This window comes from Rhincodon typus, chromosome 16 (genome assembly GCF_021869965.1).
Source record: "Rhincodon typus isolate 14 chromosome 16, sRhiTyp1.1, whole genome shotgun sequence".
Taxonomy (NCBI): Eukaryota; Metazoa; Chordata; class Chondrichthyes; order Orectolobiformes; family Rhincodontidae; genus Rhincodon; species Rhincodon typus.
Window position 1 is genome coordinate 33,973,321 of NC_063347.1, and position 16,073 is coordinate 33,989,393.

Here is a 16,073-nt window from a genome sequence, read left to right on the forward strand (position 1 = left end):
ATGGATTCTGGTTGAGAAAGGAACTAGTCCATGTATAATCTAATCATGTTTACACGTGGAATGAACTTGCTAGGACCGTGTTAGTTGGTAAGAGGAGATATTTGATGAGCTAACTAACCCTCTCTTTGGTGTTGAATGTCTTTCTTCAAACCACAGAACAAAAAGGGAAACACCAAAAAAAAGGTTACCAATTGTCACTCTCTCTGTCTCTCTCTCCATCCTGTAAACTTGAATCCTACATAATTTTTGAACTTTTACATGCCAGAGGTTATGTTGTAATAATCAACCCAGTGGGTACTATCTCCATAAGAAAAAATAATTCGTCTGTCAACACTTTTCATTTCAATGCTAAATTGAGAAAATATTGAGCTCTCTTTAAAAGCCATCCAAGTCATCAAATCACCAGAATGATATACTGTCGCCTTTTAAAACCATTTTATCTATCCTCCCACTTTATAACATGTGCGCACATGTATTCTTGAATGCATGTGAATGAGAGAGTCGCACTTCTTTTTTTACTGAGATCGTGTGTTAAGTGCAATAAGTATCATTCTTCTTTTTAGAAGCATGCAAAGAAGCCTGTCTTGTGTGTGTCTTTTACAGTCACAGCACTTAAAACGGTCAAACTCTCACTGAATTGGCAAATATATTCTATTAAAATAGAATGTTGTGCTCAAATGAAGAGGTAAAACAGGGAATCCAGACTAGCCCTTCTCACCTGATTGTACCCATATTAATCGGAAGGGAGTTCGTACTCAGTGAACAAAACAAAAGGTGCAAGAGGTAGAGAGAGAGACCCCATCCCACAGACAGCCAGGAGGCCTTCCAACATACACTGAGAAGACTGTGGGAGCAGTGAACCATAGCTGTTACTGCAACCAGTCTGGTCCTGAGCATCTGGATGGAAGGCACGAAATAGTTTGAAGTCTGTCCTGAAGTGTAATCAAGGTCAGTCAATGCATTAGAAATAAACCACCAGTCTCTCAACATGGTTCCAATTGCCCTCCTGTCAACTATTGTAGTGCTGCAATGCCAACTTCTACCAGCTTGTGGTTGATGTAGTTCGCAGCCACCATCTTCTTTCCTTGATGGGGTTGAAGAGCCTAGTTGGTTTACAGTGATAGAGGAAAATCATCAGTATTAATGAAAAAAGCCTCGTCTGAAACAAGATGTAGTTTATTGCATGCTCACAATTAGGTACAAGTTACATCAGTAGTTTAGACATTGTTTTTGGAGATTTTGAGGAGGCCGCTGGTTATAGCTCTTGACCCTATAAAATCCTAAGATGTTCTGTCTTTTTTCAATGACCCTGCCTTCTGAGACAGAGTTCCAAAGTCACACAGCTATCTGAGACAAAAGAAAACTTCTCATCTAGGTCATGAAAGGGTGAACTTTTGTTATGTATATATGTACAGCACCCTCTTGTTCTGGTCTCACCCACAAGAGGAAACATCTTTTTTACGTTCACCTTGTCAAGGCTGTCCAGGATCTTCTTCACCTCAGTCAAGTCAGCCCTTACACTTCTAAACTCAAGTGGGAACAAGTCCAATTGGTCTAATCTTACTCATAAGTCAACCCAATCATTCCAGGTATCAATCTAGTAAGCCTCCCCTGAATTACATCCAATGCATTTACATTCTTCCTTAAATAACTAGAACAAAATTGCAAATAGTATTCAAGGGTCGTCTCACTAACGTGCCGTATAACTGAAAGATATCATCACTTTTATGTTCCAATTCCTCTCGAAATAAAGGATATCATGCTATTAGATTTCTTAATAAGTTCTGCATAATAACTTTTTGTGATTCGTGCACTGAAAGACCTAGAACCATCTGCAACTCTGATCTCTGCAGTTGTTCTCCATTTAAGTAATAGCCTGCTTTTTAATTCTTCTTGCCAAAGTGAACATGTTAACAAAAAATCTCTGTTCCTTCCTGCAATTCCCTGACCGTCATTTCCCATATTTCTCTGTCGCTCTATTGCCTTAATTCTGCCATTTTTATTACATTTACTCAAACCTGATACTTCATCCTGTCTTTTTTTAAGTTTAAGGCACTTTTTAATTCCCTAGTTATACAGTTCTCTAGAACACTGGTCCCAGCACAGTTGAGGTGCACACCATCCCAACACTACAGCCTCTACTTTCTCCAGCACTGATGCCAGTACCCCATAAATTGGTACTTACTTATACAAAAACCAGTCCTTAAGCCATACATTCATCTCTCTAATCTTATATGTTCTCTTCAAATTATTACCTGGCTCTGGTAATAATCCACAGATTATTATTTGTGCAGTTCTGATTTTCAATTTTGCTAGCTACACATAATGTCTAAGCTGAAACTCTTTCCTTGACCTATCTATGTCATTGGTACATAGATGGAGCACAGCAGTAGAATCCTCCCAGTCCCATTCCAAGTTCCTGTCCAGCCTTAGCAAACATCCCAAATACTGGCACTTGGCAGGCAACATAGCCTTTTGAATTCATGCTCTTGGCTGCACAGAAGTGTCTTCCGTCCCCCACCATACTGTCCCTATTACCACCATATTCCATCTTGCTCCCCCTAGTTGAATGTACCATGATCAAAACAACCCTCACTCTCATCCAGACTGGCAGAAAGAATCTTAAGCCTTTTGGAAAATTGCGAACGTTGAGGTTCCTGTAATCCTGCCCTTGGAGTTCCCTCACCAAACTTCTTCTGTTACTTGACTCCTTAATAACCAGAGAAAGACGTTACCCAGGCCGTGGTGACAGAGAAAGGAACTCAGTCATGTTAAGGGCTCAAAATTCATTGGGCAGAAGTGTTTAATAGACTTTTGGCACCAAGACCAAGTGAGACACAGTCAAGGATTTTGAAGGAAGTAGGAGTAGAAATTGCAGGGGCACTGGCCACAATCCTTCAGCCTTCTCTAGATTCGGGCAAGGTGACAGAAGACTGGAAAATTACAAACATTATGGCCTCGTTCAAGGAAGATTGTAAGAATAAACTTAGGAATTACAGACCAATCAGTTTAACTTCAGTGGTGGGAAGCTTCTCGAGACCATGGTTTCAGATAGAAACAGTAGTCACATGGAAAAAGGCAGGTTGATTAGGAACAGTCAGCATGGATTTCTAAAGGGGAAATCATTTTTAACTAATTTGCTAGAGGTTTCTGAAGAGGTAACAGAAACGTTCAATGTTGGTGCGGTGTGCGTGAACTTTCAGGAGTTTTAAGACAGGGCCACACAACAGACTTGTGAAGAAGGTTACAAAAGTCATGGATTAAAAGGGCCAGTAGCAACACAAATAAAAAAACTGTCTGAACAATAGGAAACAGTAGTGGCCAATGAATGTTTTCTGGGCTGGTAGAAGTTTGTAGTGGAGTTTCCCAGAGTTTGCTGTTGGAACCCTTGCTTTTCCTGATTTACATTAATAATCTGGATCTTGGTGTGCAGGGGGCAATATTAAATTTTGCAGATGACACAAAACTAGGAAGAACTGTTAACTGTAAGGAGGATAGTGTACAACTCCAGAAGTACATAGATAAGTTGATGGAGTTTGCAGATGAGTGGCAGATGACTTGCAATGCAGAGAAGTACAAAGACGAACATTGAAAGAAAACATAAAATAAATGGGTATAATTTGGGTATAAATGGGGTGCAGGAGTAGAGGGACCTAGGTGCATATGGCACAGATCATTGCAAGTCACAAGACATGTAGAAAAAGCAGTAAGTAGAGCTCCTCAGCTTTATTAATAGGGACATCGAATACAAGAGCAAGGAAATGATGCTGTAAAAGACACTTGTTAGACCTCAGATGGAGTTCTGTGTACAATTCTGAGTGACATATTGTATTAATGATATTCATATCTTGGAGAGTGCAAAAACAGTTCAGAAGAATCGTTTTAGGGATAAGGAACATCAGTTATGAGGATAGATGAACAGGTTTCAAAATCATGAGTGGGCTGGAAAGAACAGATAGGGAGAAGCTGTTCCTCCTCATAAAAGTAATGAGGGCAGTGATTTAAAGTGATTTGCAAAAGAAGCAAGGAAAGACTTTTTTACATAGTGAGTTGTTAAGGAATGCACTGCCTGGAAATGTAGTGGAGGCAGGTTCAACTAAGGCACTCGAGAGAGCATTGGATGATTATATGGACAAAAATAATATGCAGTGGTATGGGGAAAAAGCCAGAGATTTGCACTTGGTAATAATGCTCAGTTGATGAATTGGTATAGGCATGATGGGCAAAATGACCTCCTTCTGTGCCATAAAACTTCTGTGATAACCAAGGCACTTCTTATTGTTTACAGTGCCAGGGGTGAATGCTTTCCATGTTGATCAGTTCATGGGAAGTCTCAGTCAGACACAGTCTGGCTTGTTGTCGAACACTTACAGTGATAAGGCTGAAGCCTGACCAGGCCAAAAAGCCTGCCCAAAACAGGCAGCTACACTGGCTGACCCCAGGCAAATAGTGCTGAACTCAAAAGGGAGCTCATCTCAATAGACTGACTTTTTGTGGTTGCATCCTTGTCCGATGGAAGTGTTTAGTGTAAAGCTATCACATCTGCACATCCTTATGGTTGTGATGAAAGGTCAGTGACCTGATGGTGTATGAGTCACCCTTTTAGATTTGAAGCGTGAACCCTAGCAGGCATGTGAAAAGTCACTGTTGTGCCAATAAAGACAAAGTCACCATAGTCTTACCAGACCATAGGCCTGCTCTCTCATCAGAGAGAGAGAGAGAGAAAGAGAGAGAGAGAGAAAGAGAGGGAGAGAGAAAGAGAGGGAGAGAGAGAGACAGACGCCTGGTCATAGCTTAATCTGAGGGTCATCATGTCTCAGGTGAAGGAAGAGGTTGGTGGTAACCTCAACTGATGCAGGAACTGAACCCACGCTGTTGGCATCATTTTGCATTGCAAAGCAACTATCCAGCCAACTGAGCTAATTGTCTCTCACCCCATTGTAGCTGCAATGAAGCGACAGTCACAGACTGTGAATGAGGCATCTGATGGAGAGGCCCAGACATGAAGCATTGACCAGGCACTGCTACATACCGTTGCAGAGTGCAGCAGATCATTCATCCGCCTGCAGTAGTGGAGCAGGGTTACTTTGAGCCAAACATGAGCGCTGAAGGCCATGGCCATGTCTGTGCAAGCTGCCTTCCTTATTCAGGATGGCCACTTGTTGCATCCGTAGGGAAAAGAGCTTCTCTGCTGGAGTCGCTTCAGAAGAACCTTGAGAGAAGAGTTGCTAAAATGTGGTGCCACTTTTTGCTTCAGTCCATACATGGCATGTCCAGTGGTGGATGGGGTTGATCAGCAGAGTTTCAGTGATGCTCCTTGGTTGCAGAGAGTGAAGTACTGCCCTTTTAAATATGGTGCCTGGATATTGAGAATGGAATGTCCCAGAGGCTTCAGAATACCCTACGCACAAAATTTTGCATTTATCTGTGTGCGCAGACATTAAGAGCCATTGAGCGAGAAAATGTGACCCTCCCCTGCAAGAAGCTCCCTTCCAATTTCATGCCATTGTGTCACTTCTTCTGGCACAAAGAACATCAGCCATCCTGGTCCAGTCCATTCCCTTATGGAGCATTGTATGACAAACTGGGAAATGTTTGCAAAGTTGTCTGCTCCAGCCAGGAAGGATCCCAAATTTTTAATATAACACTGTCAACCAACCAGCAGTGCTGCCAGGGCAGCTCCTGCCTCTACAGCAACCCACAGCCCTGGACCAGGACCAACAGTGGGCCCAGGCCATATCTGAGTAATTGTTGGTGAGTGGGTTTGGGTTGTGATGGAGGGTGTTGGAATGACAGGAAGGGTGTGGTACAGAGAGGGTGGTTTATGGTGGATGTCAGGCAACAATGTCAGGTCTTGCCTCTCAGGCAACGTTCCCTTGATGCTGCATGACTACACAGCTGCTCAGAGCTCCCACACAACCGGAACGTCATGCCGACACATTACATTCTGTATTGTTGTACAACATGGGCCTCAAGACGTGTGCAGCGGAAAGAAAATTAGAGGGAATGTAGCTCTCATTGACTAGTGATCCTCTTCCTGATGTTGGGTCCCTTGTTTGGATAAGGGAAACCCCTGTCACACAGGAGCCTATAAGGAAGCCTATCCGAGCCCCGACCCATCATGGGTTACATCAGATTTGGACATTATTTGACCATTCTAACGGCCTTAATTGGCAGAAGTTTGAGAAGACTGTCTATAGGCCTGCCTATTACTGCTGTAATTGGGGTAGAGGTGGGAAGGAAGTGGGACATCCTTCTTAGCCCTCTCCTATTTGATTAAATGAACTTGGACCATCAAACTAATCAAAGAAAGGGCACAAAATTCCACTCCATGTTCTTTCTAAAGGGAATTCCAGAGTTTGGGACTTGGATTCCTGAAGAATTCAACCTCCAGTCGTGGGGTAAAGGAAGTTGGTGATATCAGGGGTTTCACATTAGAAGACAATGATGAGGTTCAAAGAGTTCTCGGAGAATTATTGGTCTGGAAGATGTTCCAGATGTTTGAAGTAGCAAGTCATGAAGGACATGATTTTGATATGACTGATTAACCTCTGGCATAATGGAGGAGATGCTGGCAATTACATTGGATGGGTAATCTAGAAGCACAGGCTAATGTTCTGGGGAATGGGCTCAAATCTCATCATGGCAGATATGAAATTTGAACACAAGTAGTTCTGGAGAAGTAAACTAGCCGATAGTGATCCGTAATGTCATTCGAAAAAAAAACACTTATGTTCTTCAGGGAAGGAAGTCTGCCATCCTTACCTGATCTGGCCTACATGTGACTGCAGATCCAAAGTAACATACAGTCAGAGATGTACAGACGGAAGTATGCCCTTCGGTCCAACTCGTCCATGCTGACCAGATATCCTAAATAAATCTAGCCCCATTTGCCAGCGTTTGGCCCATATCCCCACAAACTCTTTCTATTCATATATCTGTCCAGATGCCTTTTATATGTTGTAATTATACCAGCCTGCGCCACTTCTTGTATGGTTGACCTAACTGCTTGATGGTCAATAAATGGTGGCCGAGCTAGCGACACCCAAATCCTGTCAACAAATAAGATAATCTCAGCTGGTTAGAAGAACTAACTCTCACCTATGGCCCATGATACCTTAGTGTTCCTGGGGGAGGAAAGGAGGCTCGTCAATGGGTGCCGTGGAAGCCCATCTTGAGAGAAAGGGAATTTGGAAAGGGTTACGCACATTGAGAGCTGAAAGTCATCTAGTAATACACAGAGTCACAGTTCCTTTTCCCTCGTTCCGTGTATGGAATAAGCTGCCAGAGGAAGTGGGGGAGACTGGTACAATTACAACATTTAAGAGGCATCTGGATGAGTATATGAATGGAAGGGCTTAGAGGGATATGGGCCAAATGCTGGCAAATGGGACTAAATTTAGGGTATATGGTCGGCATGGACGAGATGGACTGAAGGAGCTGTTTCCCTGCTGTTCAGCTCTATTACTCTATGACATGATAGGGTACATGGAGATTGAAAAATCAAATGGAGATTTGCTGCAGTTCTGCTCAATTTACATTGGTTGATCTATTTTGCAAGCATCATATTCTGAATGCATCAGAAAATGACTGCACATTTCTTGGAAATTAGCTCAGGTGAATATCTGATTCTTTGAAATGGGAGCCAATTGCGCATACTGTACATCCTGGTCGAATACAACTGTGTGATTTGACCTACACACAATTCTAACCACAGGGTCAGCATTGCTGGTGCCAATCAAGATCACCACCCCTTTTGAACTTGTGTGAGTCTAGCTCCTTCCAAGATACCACAGGTGAGTTTAAAACATCAGTCAATATTCAATGCATAGGTCAGCCAAACATGTCTCTAATGCTCTGTTCGCCAGGGCATTACTTTCTTCACAGCAAAGCAGCAGGGATGTGAAGGGCACAGCAGTTCATTTGTATTGCATTTCTTCCTCACAGTGTCAGAAGTTATTGATGAAAACCATTGCCATCTCTATTCCCAGGCACAATTCCTTGGACTTCCATTTCATCAGTGATCAGGTGACCAGAGGGCAGTTGAGAGTCAACCACATTGTTGTAGGACCACATTGTTGTAGGTTTAGAGTCACATGTAGTCCAGATCAATTCTGTAGGCAGAACTAGCTGGATTTTTACAACAATCGACATGGTTGCCGTTAGATTAGCTGCTTATTCTAGATTTTTTTATTGAATTCATATTTCACCACCTGTCATAGAATCCCTACAGTGCAGAAGCAGGCCATTCACATAAAAATCACTCCGCCGAAAAACATCCCACCCAGACCCACCCCATCCCTGTAACCCTACGTTTCCCATGGGTAATCCACCTAGTTTATAGATCCCTGAACACTACGGGCAATTTCCCATGGCCAATTCATCTAACCTGCGCATCTTTGGACTGTGGGAGGAAACTGAAGCACAGGGAGGAAACCCGCGCAGACACAGGGAGAATGTACAAACCCCAAACAGACAATCGCCCAAGGGTGGAATTGGAGCTAGCTCCCTGGTGCTGAGACGTAGCAGTGCTCACCACTGAGACACCGTGCCACCAGGTGGGATTCAAAACCATGTCCTCAGAACATTAGCCTGGGGTTCTGAATTACTAGCCCAGTAACATTATCACTATGCCACTGCCTCTCCAGTGACAAGTGAGAGGCTGCAGATAATTGGAATTATGCTGTAAGGCACAAGGTCCAAATTCCAATCAGCCTCAAGTGTCTGACTTCTGGTATGGTCCCAGCATTGTCAATTGAGTGTCAAACAATTGCTGGATTTGTTTTTATCAGGGTGGATTTGATTGGATCAGGGGAGGGTCTCTATGTGCTGTCTTAATTCCGTCATGACTCTGGCCAGCCTATAGGACTCTCCCAGTGATCTTGACTGGCACGTTCAGTGGTGCTACATCTGCCACAGGAGAAATATGTAGAAACCTTAAGGGGCCACATGAATACAAAGACTGCAATAATTATTTTACTGCAAAGTTTAGCCAAGATAAGTCAACAGGACAACTGGACAGAGATGAGGAATCCTCTTTGACCTCAGCATTTTCAAAACTTACGTCAATTTTTCGCCAATCTTCTGAGTCTACAAGAAATTTATGAGAAACTACCATTTGCTGGTGTGGATGGGAAGGAAGTTGACTAAAAATCACTCATTGCCCCAAGAACAGATGATATTTACATGTTTACGAGGCTGGTAGCAATGGTCTGAAAAGGAAAGAGAGAAAAATTGGGGGTGGGGCAATTACTTCTGTTATTTAAGATATTATCCTGCCAGATTTCACAGAACCATACAATGATATGGCACGGATGGTGGTAATTTGGCAATTTTTTTTGGTGTGGTTCTTGGGCTGAGTCATACTTGGAATGGAGTAACGGAGAAAATTCCCCACCAAAGACTGGAAAAAAAAACTTACAATTATGAATGTCAAATATCTAACATCTACATATTATTTTATTCGTTGGAACAAAGAAACAGGGAGTAGGTCATTCAGCTCATCGAGCCTATCCTGCCATTCAATATGATCAAGGTTGATTGAACACATCGATGTCTTTTACCTACCCCCTACCCATAACTCTGTACACCCTTGGCAATCAGAAATCTACCAAACTCTATCTTAAACACACTCAAAAGAATGAATATCCACATTTCTCTGTGGTAAAGAATTCCAAAGGTTCACAACCTTCTAAATAATTTCGCCTCATCTCAGGCCCAAGTGCAGCCCTCTTATTTTTCAATAGTATCTCCAGGTTCTAGACTCCCCATTCAGGGGAAGCACCTTACCTGCATATACTCTGTCTATCATTAAGTATTCTGCAAGCTTCAATGAGATCACCCCTCATTCATTAAAACTCCGGAGAATACAGGCCTAGTTTTCCCAATCTTTCTTCATTGAACAGTTCCAACATCCCGGGAAGAAGTTTGGTGCACCTTCCCTCTATGGCAAAAATATCTATTCAAATATCTCAACGGTACTACATTTCTTTATTAATAACCTTCTGAAATAAGTCTCCCACAATACAGCTTATTAGAAGTATATAATATTTTATATGCTGATATTTTAGCCTTTCATTTCCAGCAAAACCTTCTGGCATAACATTAAACAGAAAACAGCAAGGACAGTAACGGGTTGTATCCAAGACTATGGCCCTGAGAGCTGACAACTGTTCTTTTGGCACATAGCACAAATGTAAAAGTGGAACTATTAATAATAAGGTTGTTCTGTTAACAGTGGAAGTGACTGACCCTGCCTTCCAGCATGCTGGCAAAGTAACAACCTTTGTTAATACTTTCTGAACACTGAGAATGTGCTCATCGTTTTGTCTGGAAATGTGATGCAGTAATTAGTGGCATACTGTGTTTAACAAAAACACAAGAAGTATTTGCCACAAAGATAAAAATGTGATCACATTAACCTCTGGGAAATTTCTAATAAGCAATTCAGATTGCGGTTGAAAGCTCACACTGTTAATATACCTTAATCCACCCACTTTACACTTGAACGTTGTTATAATTCGACAACTATGAAATCAGCCCTGGTACATATTTACACAGTATTCCCCATTTCTCAGCTACCAAAATCAAACATCATCAGACGATGCACAGTAATAACGCTGCAGGCATAAATATACTTTTGTAAGTGTCTTGAGCCATCAAGGTCACAGTACATATTCTGTTCTTTGTCATTGGAACAACCATGGTTACCAAACAGGAAATAACAAAGTGGGAACAGACAACGTACTATGATTATGAAAAGGTAACACGGTTCATCTCAATGAGCAGATGACATTTCTTCCTTCCTAATGAATTCAGACATTAGCTGTCTACTACATTACAGTCTACATTACATTGTTTAGCAATGTATGATGTGGCTACAGGAAGCCATTTACAATCAATGAAAGCAGTAATACTCTAGTGTAAGGTGTACTGTGTAATGAAGCAATTCTGTTCTTAACCTATTGCTCCATACATTTCATCCACCTGTGCAATAAAGTAACTTGAAACATATTTTGCATTGTATATTTAATTTTTTTTTTCTCCTCAAAATAGATGGGAAAGCTCTACTTACAAAAGAGATGTAATCCTGTTCAGATTGAGGGCAAATGCCATTTTTAACTCTGAGTTATGCGAATATAAGGAGATAAGGGCTAAATGAGACAATTACCATAAAATTAAGGTCTCAGACAGCTTATGGGAATCACAGATGCCAGTGAATCTTGAAGGGCAGCGGACCCAAATTCATAAAAATAATCAATCTCCCTGAATTGCAAGGATATACTGCATCAAGGTATGATGTTCTAGAGTACAACAAGGTCCTGAGTGAAATTAAAATAAACTTGTCTTTCCTTGAGTATCAAACTGTGCCCTGACAGGCAGTCATTGGTCATTGGATTTCTGGTACTTCTGCCCATTATCACTGCCCATTTCACATGTGCTGAAACTAACATGCTGCTCCAAAGGGAAAAAACAAAAGACCTGGCATGTGTTGCTATACTGACAAATGATACTGAGCAACCTCATTCAAGTTACCTCCAACCACTGCCCATTTCACTAGGCACTGGGTCCCTGTCCAATCTCATCATTTGGTTTCTTTGGCAGTGATGAGATTAAAGCCCTGAGAGGCAGCTATCTACATTCTGAACCCAGGAGCTAAAAGTCAATGTGCAGAGTACAACATAATCAGATTGATCCTGTCCTCTCAATCTAAACAGTTTGCTGTTACACCTCATATAACAAGTGTAATTCTATAGAGAAGGAGGAGGCATTGACTGGTACTAGGCCACTTTGGCACAGGCTCCAATGTGCCACTGATTCCTACAAAGTAAAAGCTTCTTTGATGCTATTATAAATGAGGGCCAGAAAATTCAATGGTCACAACTTTCATTTCCTCCATACACTCAGACACTGACTTCAGAGCTTGCAGGCAGATACAAAGTTCCTTGCAGAGGCTTCTATCTCAACATTTTGGGTCCCACAGCTCAGAAACTGTGGGAAGATTTCTCTTCTGTTTCTCCAGGGAGGGGACACAGTTGCATCCATTGCCCAGAACTCCAGATCTCTTGAGCTCTGAAAATCACAGGTCTGAGTCTGACATCCTCACTAACACTATCAAAGACCTGTAGGTGAAAGGAAGCAGGCCTATGTGACAAAATGATTAGAAAAGGGCAGATTGAGGGCCTTGTGCCACCATCTATGAGACATGAGCCACTGCGGTCCATGTGGTGCAGAGAAACCCACAGTGATTTTAGGAAGGAAGCTCCAGGAGTAATACACAATGACAGTGAAGGAACAGTGATGTGGTTCCAAGTCAAAATGGAGCGTGGCTTAGAAGGAACTTCTAACTTCTACTCCTCTTACACTTCTAAGTGGTAGAGGTTGTGACTTTGGAAGATGCTGTCAAAGGAGCCTGGGTGAATTTAGTGTTGTACCTTAAAGATGCTATACATTGCTGCCACTGCGCATTGGTGGCAAAGGTAGTGAATGTTGAAGATGGTGTACCATTCAAGCAAATGACTTTGTCCTGGGAGGGTTACACTTCTGGGGTGTGATTCGTGTTGCACTCATCCAGGCAAGTGGAGAGTGTTCAATCACACTCTTGACTCACGTCTCATTGATGGTGGCAGGCACTGGGGAATACAGGGTGAGTTATTCGCTGCACAACTTCTAGCGTTTAATGTAGTGGTTCCCAACATTTTCAGTATCATGAAACACTGCAATGAGATGAACAATTTCATGACACTTTTTACAGCTGAAATGATTGCTCATAAATGTCACAGTTACTTGAATTTACTATGGTTACGGACTTACTAGAGAGGTTGCAACATAGTACATAAAACAAACATACAACAACTTATTTTCCCCTTAGAATCTATTCTATGGCTTAGATCAGCAGCTTAACCAGATAAAAATCTAAATATATTCACCTTAAAATCAGTGCTAATGCAGATATATGTCCAGGCAGGCTGGCCAGTTCAACCATCGTTCAACAATTGTGTGTCTCTGTACCACACATACACAGTTTCTTGTTATCCCAGAGATATGATCATCAATCATTGCACATGTTCAGACCAAATGTTTGGGCCTGTGCATGTGCATGCAGTCTGCATAATCAGTGGACAAATGTCCACACATGCACAGTGCCAAATCTTCGTTCATGCATGGTATGAGAACACTACGTGGAGTGGTGCTGTTTCCTGAGAATTTTGCAGCACACTTCTCACCTTACTAAGGCACACTGGTCAAAAACCTCTGCTTTAACCTGTTCTTGAGGCCACAGTATTTATATAGCCAGTCCTGTTCATTTTCTGGTCAATGGTTATGCCCAGGATGTTGGTATTGGGAGATTCAGCAATGGAAGTATTATAAAACACTTAGTATCTCTAGATACTAACTGCAATGGAAAAATAGCTGGAAAAACACCAAGGGTGAGTGGAGATAACAAAGTGTGGAGCTGGAGAAACACAGCAGGTCAGGCAGCATCAGAGGAACTGGAAAGTTGATGTTTCGGGTCAGGACCCTTCTTCAGAAAAATCTCAAGAATGAGTGGAGTCTGTGTCAGTTTGATGGACAAAAGCAGAGATCCAGGTGCCATGTATGCCAATACATTGAAGGGAAATAGACAATTAAACGGGTTTGCAAACTGCAGCTACATTTAAACCCTATTCCCGTCTTTGACCATTTTCAATGTGTGGTGAATGAACATGCTTAGTGTCCAAATGCTCGTCAAAGGCATTTGCACTATGCCATCGGTGCTCTGGTGTGTGCAATGCTGACAGAGTCTGGATGATTGATATAGGAATGGGAGGGGAAGGGGGTCAGAGTACAGCAGGCACTCCTTTTTTGACGTAATACATTGGGCAATCAGCCTGTACGGCACCTTCACAATTGGGTGCATTCACTATGACCATGGATCTGATCTAGACCTTGAGCAGACAATAGGCTGCTAACGGTGAAGTTCCAATGTTGGATTGGTCTTGTAGATGGTGGAGGGGGGATGAAGGAGGGCGATGGTGGAGAGCAGTGGAGGAGGACGAGGCAGGAACAATGTAGCCTGGATAGTGTGTGCTGCATCATCTTGGCATGCTGTGCTCTGCACAATTGGAGAAGGCAACGGGCTGGATGCTGAAGAACTGGGGGAAAGGGAGTAATCTTCCAAGGAGGAGGATGAAGGCACAGGGAAGTTGGAAGCTCTCCTTGTAAATGTCATTGCCCAGCTGGCATTGGGTGCTATAAGCCAGGCAGAACCTCAACGATACCTGCTTCTTGTAGATGGGTGCAGCAGATCATAATGGAATATTAAATCATCATTAGCCATCATATCCACATTTGATTTCCATTGCAGGAGTAATCTGCAGCCTGCATTTATTTCATTTCTGTCTGCTTTCTCTGGCTGTAAATAAAAGCTCATATTTGGAATTGTCCAACTATTTGCTGATATGTGATGTTCCCTTACTGGACAATGCTAAGATTTGGGTCTCCAGTGGAGATTGGAGACTGGGTAGCAGTGACTTACAGAGGGTGTTTAGATGGAAAGTAGCTAAGGACAAGTGAACTGCGTAGCCTGCTAGTTAAACAATGACTAGGGTGAGAGAATAGGGTTATAGATGCGAACGAGTGTCAGCCATGCCAGCTTTATGCAATAAGTGGCATGGCTTTGAGCCAGCTGTGCCATTATGTTGCCAGTGAGGGGCAATGCCAGTTGCCAATGCTTGTCTGGGTGCACAGACACTTTTTAAAAAATGGCACAGGTGCCAAGTATGCTAATCTTTCTACAGATATCTGCTGAGAGGCAAACTGTTCCCAGAACAGCACTTGGTACGATGGGGCTAGAATTGAAGAGAATGACACCATAGGGACGAGGTAGGTAGTTAATGAGGCGAGTTTGCTAAGGTACAGCGGGAGATCCCCCGCGTGCCCTTGTGGCAAATAATACGAAAAAAAATTCAACATAACTGACACTTTTCCAAAAAAGGTAAGATTTAGCCCACAGTTTCTCTCTCCATGGATGCTGCCTGATCTGCTGAGTTTCTCAAACACTTTTTGGTTTTATTCTCCCATCTACTCAATCAAACGTCTTCACTGATTTTGAAAATTTTGACCTAATCACCACTTAGTCTTCTAGATTCCAGCGAATACAAACTGTGGTTTGTCTAATCTCTCCTCGTAATTTAACCTTTAGAAGCTAGTGTTAATAAATAGAGTTCCTTCCAAAGACAGTACACACAGTCCCCAGGTTGTAAGCGGGTTCAGTTCTTGAGTCTATTGCAAGTCAGAACATAACGCTGGACAATAAAAGGTAGCCTTAAGTACAGGAAGTGTTCGTATGTCAGATCAACCTTAAAACACTCCTATATGTGACTGCATTCATAAGTTTGAGCGTTTGTAAGTCAGACATTTGTAAATCTGGGAGCCCCTGTGAATCCTTACTGAGGTGTGGCTTCCAGAACGGTTCACAGTATTTCAGGCATGGTCAAACCACGGTTTTATATACCTGGAGCATGATTTATTAAATGGTATATAGTAGAAGAACATACAAGAGTCAGAATTCTATTACCATTTTTTTGGTTATTTTCTATCTGTTCACAACATTATAATGATGTACATAGAATTCCTCTGTGTCTAGCACTTCCACATTTAGAAATGACCCTGTTATACACTTTTTAACCTTAAAATGGTGATGTTACATTTGCTTATATTGAAATCTATTTGCCAGATTTGGCTATTCATTCAATCTATTAATATGTCTGCAATATTATTTTCTCATGTGCACTGCTTACAATGCTGCCTATCTCGGTGTCATCAAAGTTGGAAATGTAACTTTCTAATACAAGACCTGTCATTAAAAGAAGTGAATAATTGAAGGCCGAATACAGATCCTGGTCTCACACATCATATCAGTATTCACTCCCACTAATCGCAGGACCTGTCATTATCCTGATTCATTGTATCTTACTGCTTAGTCAATTTCTTAACTAGGCCAATAATCATTTCAATTTCACAAGTTTCAATTTTTGCTAATTGACTATTATATGGAACTTTATCAAATGCTTTGTGGAAAACCATATAAG

General features: G+C 42.0%; 1 protein-coding gene across 3 annotated transcripts in view; it reads right to left on the reverse strand.

Moving 5' to 3' along the window:
* Positions 1–16,073, reverse strand: part of cadpsa (Ca2+-dependent activator protein for secretion a) — a 498,775-nt gene that overhangs the window by 296,211 nt on the left and 186,491 nt on the right. The window lies entirely within an intron of this gene.